Genomic DNA, 9,819 nt, shown 5'->3' on the forward strand with positions numbered 1-9,819 from the left:
TCTAATTTATTTGAATCTTAAATGGTTCATTGCAAATACTGTACTGTTTGATGTGTAGTAAGTAGTCACTTAGTAAGAAAAAAAGATTCATAGAAAAAAGTTATGGAGCAATTAAAGATGCAGCAATAACTGTTAATTAAATCATAGCCATTGGAAATGAAAAAAAATGGGATGACAAGATGGCCCTGCTAAACTGCCAGAGGAAATAACAAAACACATCTCACACAATATTTGATCACTCACAAATGCTGAGCCGTGCCGTTGAAGATGTCTCATAGCAAGGCACAGATCTGGGTGCATTCTGGCTCACTTTTATATTACCATGAGCCCATTGTCCTCTTTTTTTAACGGAACAAGTTTAAAGACCAAATGAGCAGGCCACACTTACACCGCATACAGAGAAGATCCTTAAAGCAACATGCCAAAAAAAAAAAACAGGAAGTTGAAACTTGGATTCCAATCCACAACCTTAGAAATGTGAGGTCACTGTCTTTAAAACGTTTCCATGTCAATAAACGAGAAGGGCCCACCATGTCTCTGGTAACGTTCAGCTCAGTTGAGCCAGTGGTTGCCAGTTCCACCGAGCTCCGGTTGTGTTTTACGAGCAGAGATTCAACCCCGGAGTCTCAAAACTGTGAAGCCAACATGCTAACCACTAGTGGCGTTAACTTGTATCGACTTGCAATTTTCAATCTTAGCACTAGGTGGCAGCAGAATGCTGGGCAAACGGAAAGGACCAGCCCTTAATTCATAAATAAAAAGTGTTGTAGGCTTTTTAATGTACTAACGTGGTTGCCACCCGAGTCTTATAGGATCAATTATTATTATTTTTATTATTAATAAATCCCGAGCATTGTGATCTCGCCCTCCTTTGCATTCGATGTGCTTTGCGCGTCACGGCCCCCCCCTTCCCTTTTTGTCAACCTTCCCTCAGCAACAGCCACACCCCGATGCTTCAACACCACTTGGCACCTGCTGAGTGCTTGGTCCACGAGCTCATTCCGTTATGTTTTTGCGCATACTCACATGCCCTCTTTGTGCACATTCTCGCATTTCAAACCATCACAATCGATCACCAGTTGTGCCCCACAAGTCGCGCTTTTAGTCTGTGAGGGAGGGGGGGGTAGTTCAATCTCCTTGCTCCAATACTGCCGCACTTACGGTAGCTGCTTTTGCGGTGGGCGGGGTCACAGGGCCCAACAACAGCGCTCATTGTCAGCTGCAGCTCTCCCTCTGTCTGATTCTCGAAACTACGCGTCCCTTGTGCCGCACTGCTGCCGTAACCTGCAGGTAAGGAACCTACTAACCTTTGTGTTAATGACGCCAATGACTCGAAGATGGTTTCACATATTCTGTGTCAGCTCTAAAATATCCCAAAAGTTTCGTGAATTGTCATGAATAAGAGGGAAAGAAATCACAAGAATGTTAGTGGCGTCGCTGTCCACTAATCCTGTATGCTCGCTTCGACATGTGCAACAATGTGTTAAGGAGCACGATGCTTTTGGAAGTCGCCACAGCAGACAATTCGTTAAATTTCTGGCATTTCTACATGTGCTTATCTGCCGTTGATTTCCTCGTGGATGGCTTGTCTTCCTCGCTGCGTGTCGGTGCGCTTTTTTTGCGCAGTCGCGACAGCCCGCAGCCGACCGGCGCCTTTTGTTCTGGTCCACGCCTGCAAGGTGCTGAAACCGGCGTGCACGTCTCCCAGACATCTACTGTCGTGGAAGCTTAGCTAAGGGTTGAAAATGTGAACGTGTGCCATTATTTCAACTTGGTCTGCAATTCATTGTTTCTTTCTGGATCACGATACGTGGATGGATTGGACTCATTCAGCCCAGCCGGCCTGTGGCATCGAATTGTCCTTGCGGCCATGAGTATCTTCCTCACCTAAATATCAATCTCGGTGAAGACCCCCTCCCCGCCCCCAACACAATTTTTCATGTTCAAATTATTTTAATCATCTCAGTGAGAATCATTAAGAGCCTGGCGTGTATATGTATATTTTTTTAATCTTCACTTACCAGCTAATTAGAAACGTGTCTTTCCAACTTCACTACCTCACATTGATGTGAGGTTTGAATAGGAAAAACATTCCATTATGAAAATTAATAAACATCGTCCTCAAAACATTCCTACATAGGCATTCCCATGCACCGGATGTTGAACTTGGAGTGCAGCTGGCTTGCAGATAATTCTTGCATGGTTCACGTCAGGGTCAACAGATGACACGACTAAACGTTCATATGCTCGGATGTGTCGTGTCATGTACACCATTGCAAGAAAAAGCCCGGAAGCATGAACTCCTCCCAGTATTCCATCCACCGACTTCTTCCGTGAGGACACGCCCCTTCGAGAGCAGATTGTGTCTAATCACTGGCAGGATAATGACAATGACCTCAGTCACGATCTGATTTTCTGATTTGGCCTCAAAGATGACAACAAGAAAAAAACCAAAGCGTTTCAATTTTAAATGTGAGTTGGGGTATTTTCAATTTCCAAGTGACCTGGTTCAAAGTCATCGTTGGTTGGTAACTTCCGTCAATGCGATGTGCCGTTGGGACTTCTTGGCAGCTGAGCTGTCATCCGGTCAAGATGCACGGGATCTTTCATGAATTGACAGTTTGATTGAATTCTTTTGGTTTGCAAAGGAAGAGATTAATCACCGTTCTTTTATTTATTTATTTATTTATTTAGTGGATCCTCTTAGGTGCCTTGTTGTTTTGCAACATCATTAAGGTTGTTTGAGGGCTCAGGATGGTTCCCGCTGGTGGCCTCCGCTATCCTTTTCACTCTACAGGTGTCTAATGGGAGCTGGCAGGGCGATTCTTTCCACGATTAACGTTGGGAGAAGGCCCTAATCCACTTCACGTACGTCACAGGAATGCAACCTGCTGACCTGCGTATGGCGTTCTCGAATGCTCCGCTTCACAAACCAGATGGTTTGTTTTGTAAAGTGTAACGCTACCGGTTGTGCTAACTGTATACTCGACAAATATGCTGAGAGGTCATTACTCGTTCTGGAAAGGTCCCTCCAATTCATTGCAGATGTGCTTCAAACATCTGTGTGAACAGCCGTGTTGGCTTAAATGCGTTTAAGGTTATTGTTTTCGTCCAGACTCTGGATCAGAAGTCCAGTTGATGCCGGAATCTTGGAATCTTCCTCCCATAGCTGTGGGACCCTGACACCCGTGTAATGGCGCGTCACGAGCCGGCTCGCGGGCAGCCACTCAAACGTGGCCTGACAGCCCGTGTCACATTCCATTCCTCACGGGTGATGCCCCTCAACAGAGAGGACACTCATCCGGGGCATTCTTCCTCGGATATTGGCATCTAATAATCTGTGCTGGGGAGATTCTGGGTGACCAATTAGGAGTGTCTTTTATTTCCCAAAGACAAAGATCCGCCCCTGACTGACTGGAATATGCGCTTACGTAATACTTTCTTTTGGAAACCCGCTCATAATTTACAGCTTTGTAGCCTAAAATATTTAAAGAAATGAGGGCAGATGTTTTTATTTAAGCACTTTTTGTGTATCGTGCAGTCTTCAATCTTTGTTCTCAGACGTTTCACACCCCCAATGCTGTAGAAGAATGTTGGCAACTGTGCCGTTGACGTCTTCTGGGTAAAGTTATGGCTTCCGCCCGGCGTTATATATCCCCAGCTGTGTCATGCAGCTCATGTTTGCAGAACTTTTTTTGTGCATTCCATTTTTGTCTAGAATTTATTTTTATTATTATCATTAAGGGTGACTCGGGAGAACATAAACTAAAATGCACAATATGAGTTAAGCACTAAAAGAGCCCCGTTTTTGTACATCTCAGGGGGCGGCCATTTTTCCACTTGCTGTCATCACAATTGTTCAGGTAATGACCAATCCTGGCTCAACTTAAAAAAAAACAAAAAAACAAAAAAAAAAACAGGTGAGCCATGAGCAACTGTGATTTCATTTTCAGTTGACACAAAGTGACAAAATGGCCACCCCGAGAGACGACGACATTTCTGCTTAACTCATGTTCCACAAACGCAATATTAATCAGAATGCCATGTTTAGAGTAATAAAGGAACATAAGACACGTTGTTACAAATATTTTGGGGGGGTTGACTTCCCCTTTAAGAAAATTCCCAACATGATTTTCATTGCTTTATTTTATCCTTTTTTTTATATTTTTTTTTATTTTTTGGGGGGTTGATTTCCCCTTTAAGAAAATTCCCCAACATGATTTTCATTGCTTTATTTTATCCTTTTTTTTATATTTTTTTTATTTTTTGGGGGGTTGACTTCCCCGTTAAGAAAATTCCTCAACATGATTTTCATTGCTTTAATTTATCCTTTTTTGGGGGGAGGGGGTTGACTTCCCCTTTAAGAAAATTCCCCAACATGATTTTCATTGCTTTAATTTATCCTTTTTTTTATTTTTTTTTATTTTTGGGGGGTTGACTTCCCCTTTAAGAAAATTCCCCAACATGATTTTCATTGCTTTAATTTATCCTTTATTAAATTTTTATTTTTTGGGGAGGGGGTTGACTTCCCCTTTAAGGAAATTCCCCAATATGATTTTCATTGCTTTATTTTATCCTTTTTTTTGGGGGGGACAATCATCCAAATTACTGCTCCATGCTCGTAACTGGCAAGACTCTGTCCCACCCAGAGACCTCGGCTAGCCCGGTGTTTAACGTCTCGGCGACACAACACTGGGCCGTTATGACTTCCAGATGTGGTGGCTAAACTGCACAATGGTTTGCTCCTTGTCCTCTCGCAAATAGCGCAGGCCGGTCTGCTCGGAGGCATGAATGAGCTCACTTGTTGAAGTATCAACTCTGTATCTGGTTCATCAAAGCGTCTATGTTTTTTACATCTGAATGAGAGTGTGTTTTCCACCCCATCCATTAGGGAGACTCGTCGGAATGTAATAGCACTGAGGCGAGTCTCGGAGGAGTTGGAGAAAATTGGACTGTCAGGGCCTGACACGGTTTAAGCGTCGCGCAGATTGACTTGGTGTGTTTCTGCGCATTTGCCGATGCTGGGCCGTGTCCAAGCAAACCGGGCTGTGTGGGGGAACCCCCCCGATCTATAGGAACCTCTGTCAAGGCAGCGTGACGCAGACGACCAGATGGCCCGAATGCCATGATAGTGCAGCTGAACGTGTGCGTGTACGCCCAACCATCAGCATCGCACCCCAGCCTGCAGGAAGAGTTTTACCGTGTTTAACGATGGTTTGAATTTCCGGCCTGAGACATCTGGGAGAGAAACTCGGCTGGGTGCTGGTTTGTGTGCAAATTCTACAGATCAGGAAGAGCCCAAAATGTTTTTTCTGTGCCGTTAATAAACACAAAGACGCGTTTCTGCAGTTGACAAAGTTTTCATTTGTGAATTTGCCTCGCACCCACCCCGTGCCCCCCCGCACCCCCTCAAAATGTCTGCGTTGTTTACCACTGCCCTCTGAGTGGGCCCCCCTCTCCAAGGCAACCCCTGCCATGGAAACCAGCGCCTGAAAGGAATGACCCTCGTCAAGCGCCAGTGTTCCTTCAGCTTGTGCGCTCCTCACCTGCTCAACGCCGAGCGGCGGAAAACCCCCAGAATACATTTTTTATTTCCGTTTGGGAATCCCCCAAATGGGACGAACCTTTGACCTGTAATTGGCGTTGCTATGGTGATAATTGTCTGTTCTTGAGGCAACAAGTGTGGACTCTGTTCAATTTTTTATTTATTTTTTTTAAACAGACGGATCTCTGTGGGGGTGGAGCGTTTTGTTTTGTCGACGTCCGGTGGGACTTGCCCATCTCTGCTTGGCTCATTAAATCTCCTCATAAATCCCGGTATAGGAGAGGTCACCATTGGCATTGTTTTGCAGCATCGACAGATGTGAACGACCTCCAAGGAAGGACGCCCCCCCCCCCACCAACTCAGTGAGGAGTTCAAAAGCAAATGCTGAAGCCACAAATCCAAATCCCTTCGCTGCATGATTGTTCTGATTTTTCTGGGAGACGTTTATCACCCGCTTCCTTTCCGAGCGTACAGTCCCCGTCGTCCCAAATCTGTACTTTTAACAGAAACCGAAGCATAATTGGACTTGATTGACTTTGTTGGGAAATGAAAGCATAACAGACGTGCACTTCAAAAGTTTGAGCTGCAGCCTAATCTTATCTTTTTTTCGCTGTCATGTCTACGGGAGCCTGATGGTTATCGCCCTCTACCGCATGCAGGCCTGTTTGTGTCTCGCTCCACAACGGAGAGCCACCAGGATGCCTGCTGCCAAGTCAAAGCCACCAGCTTTTCACGCATTTTCCGTCGACACGCTGTGGGATTTCAATTATTGATTTGTGTCCTGAGGAGAGCGACCCCTTGCTGGCTCTTGCGTGCTAATCCCCGGCCATCTGCTTTCTACCTCAAGGGAAGGCTGCATGACGCCTCAATGTCCCTTGAGGGCCTGGCAGCATGAGATTTACCTTTGCGCAAATACAAACGGCCTCCCTTGCTACTGGCAGAGCTATGGGGGGGGAATCCACCCCCCCCCCCCACACACACACACACTCACCGTAACGAATACAATGAATGCTGCTGAGCATTTTCTGAAGCATTTTCTTCATTTGTAAAAATGTATTTTGTTTTGCGGAGCCCATGAGATTGCCATGCCCCCCTAAGGATAAAAGTCTAGCTCCGCCTCCTTTCTTTGGATTTCTTCCTTCTTGGGTCACCCACCAAAAGAAGTAAATTGTCCGTCAAAGTGCAACGGACTTTGGTACAATAAAGCGTTTTATTCTGCCCGAGTGCGGATCAATAGACGGCGACGTGATTTACACACAACTGCTCATACGTACCTGCCCCCACTTGTGTGAGTGGCGGCAAGGCTTCTACTGGGTGTGGGATGTGCAGCTGCTCAGTGACATAATCGCACTCGTAGTCAACTTGACAGTGATGTTTGGTGCACTACAACACTAGTTGCCACGAACGCCGTGGTTTTTTTTTCTTTTTTCTGTTGGTTCTTATTCCTTTAAAACAGTGTTTCTTCCCACATTCCCAAAACATGCAGTTTGGTCTTTAATGAAGACTTTAAATCGCCTGTCGGTGTGAATGTGTGCCCCGCCTCTCGCCCAAAGTTCCCTGAGATAAACTCCATCTTAGCCGTAAATCCTGTGAGGACAAGCAGCACAGAAATTATTGAATCAATATGAAATAAAATTTTTTTCTCAATGTTAATTTTGAAAATATTCAGTGATTTACCTTCATATTAAATATACTTTTTCATGTTTTATAGAACTACTGCATTAAAACATTCGATGGGATGTTGCTAAAATCTTCAGGTGGATTGTTATGCTTCCGTCAGAGAAGACTTAAAATAATATCGCATAACTTCAACAAATTGACTGCACATGACACAAAAACTCCAAACATTAAACAAGCTAATGAAGCATGATCTCACTCCAGAGCTCCGTCCAAGTGCAGGAAGTCATCGTCGCCATGAGAAAGCTCAAGTCATTAAAGGTAGTGGCCACTCTGCGGCATACTCTCAATAACTTAATCCAAGACACCGCCCGCTTAATGGAAACTGGCGAGCAATTCGCAGGGAAAAAAAAAACCTTGACGTCCCTCATTCGCCTCCACGAGCTTGCCATGCAGACTTCAGTTGTCTATGCGGCATCACTTAGGCTAATTGCACTTATTGTCGGTGCTTCCTGTGCATAATGAGAGGATATAATGCATTTGGCAATAGATGCCATTAAAATATTGCGTCCCGGGAATATAAACTATTCGTATAATCGAAAGTCGAATGCTTTCTCACACTTCTTAAGCACTATCGATGCTTCCTCAGATTGACGATAATAATGTCTATTCTAAAGCCAAGCATTACATAACGTAATAAAAATTACATACCAGTGTGGGACCTAAAAGGCCAAACCTCAGATTTGATACAAAACGAATTTTCCTGCAAGAAATAATAGAGAAAGATAATAATTAGTGATGGACCAATTATCGGGCCGATATTCGGCATTTTGCCGATTATCGGCATCAGCCTTTTTGTTTGCTTCTTTCGAGGGCGAAAAATTAAACGCTGGTTTGTTTTGACTTGCTGCAGCACACTTCTCTCTCGCTCTCACTCTGCTGTGCTCGTGACTCTGCCTGCAGAAGCAGATTGTTGAGCCCACAGCACAATCTGATTGGTTCCTTGTAACAGCCAATCAGCAGTAAGCTGCCTGTTTGCTTTTTCTATCTCGAGTCACTCACACTACGGGAGAGTTCCCGCGAGCATAGGAAGGAAAGGAAACAGACTTTGCCAAAATTTTAATACATGTCAGTCTACTATAACTCACAACTATTAGTAAACTATTTGACGTAGTAAACTTTAAAGAGATGTTTGTTTTCGTTGAACTATAAGACATGCAGCTAAGCCTGCGAACCCCGTGCACTTTTTGTTTGATTTTTAAAACCAAGTTGTCTATTTTCTAATAAAGATTTAATATGTTGTAAATCACTAAAGTTGTTTAATAAATATGTACTTAAAGCCATTTAACTCATTCACGACCAGCCCAGTAAAAAAAAAAAATGGATTTTGACGTATTTATCCGTCAATGGTATTGAATGAGTTAAACTAAGTCAAGTTTTGGAGTTTTTATTTTTCCAAATTTTGAAACCATTTTAACCTTTTTTTTTTTCAACAAATTAATATCGGCTTCAAATATCGGTTATCGCCCTCCATTACTACTAATAATCGGAATCTGTATCGGCCCTGAAAAAAAGCATATCGTTCTAAAACTAATAATAATCCATCCTTCATATAAGCTTTTTGTTATTTGTTATTTCTTATGTCATATGCCTTTTATTTTGAACTTCCCTAGTATCAGTATAAGCTTGGTGGCGACCGGTCATCACGATTGCAGACCTCAGCGTCTTCTGGCTGTTGCCCAGACCTTCAAGCTTCCTGTGTGGGCGCTAATTCATAGCAGATGCCAAAGAGACATGAAGGCGCATCAAAAACGTTCTCCATGCTGGTCAAGCAACATGAATTCCAGTTTTTGGCAAGAGTGTCTTTGAATTATTTGTTCACACGGAGGCCCAGAAAGAGAACCAAGAGGTGTGACCGGAGGTGACAGAGAGGCAGTGTTCTCTGGGAGTTTTTTTCCCTGGAGTCTCACGCAGTAGCTGTGTTTGAGTTCGACAAAAAAACGACTGTACTGTGGTCTTATGTACACGATAAATGTAAAATTAGATCAATTACTGAGTCTGAAGAGTACCTGGCCATCTTTTAACATGTGGCCTTTGATTCGATTTCTTTTTTAAATTTAATTTGACATTTCTGTGAATAAAACAACAAGCAAGATGCATCACACGAGATGCTTCTTGGCTTAGCTGCCTCTCTGTTTTTGCCACACGTCTGCCAAAACAGCCGATTGCAAGGTCAAAGTCTGGTCGACGGCTTTAAGTCTATTTAAACGCCAAAATATTAAACCCCAAAATATAAATCCTACCAAAGTCTTCAAGGTTAATACGAACATATGTGAAACGCCACAGATGGGCTAATGGAAGCTGGCATTTATGTTACGCTCATTAACTACACGTAGTAGCAAGAATGCAACAGCACAAACTCCCTTCTCATATTTGAGTCTTATTTGGCTTCAATAATGTGATGCAGGTCCGTGTCGCTCTGGTTCCAAACAGAAAGCGACTTGTCGGAGAAATGACTTGATGTGACTTGTCAGCATGTGGCCCACAGCAGAGGCTCACCGGTGATGACGGGACGTGATTGTCACCTAGCTCCCGGGAGCGATCCTCCCTCCTCTCCTTTCAGCACGTCACCCAAGATTCTCAAAAGTAGACTAAAC

This window comes from Idiotropiscis lumnitzeri, chromosome 3 (assembly GCF_059441095.1).
Source record: "Idiotropiscis lumnitzeri isolate Australia: NSW breed Sydney's pygmy pipehorse chromosome 3, RoL_Ilum_1.0, whole genome shotgun sequence".
Taxonomy (NCBI): domain Eukaryota; kingdom Metazoa; phylum Chordata; class Actinopteri; order Syngnathiformes; family Syngnathidae; genus Idiotropiscis; species Idiotropiscis lumnitzeri.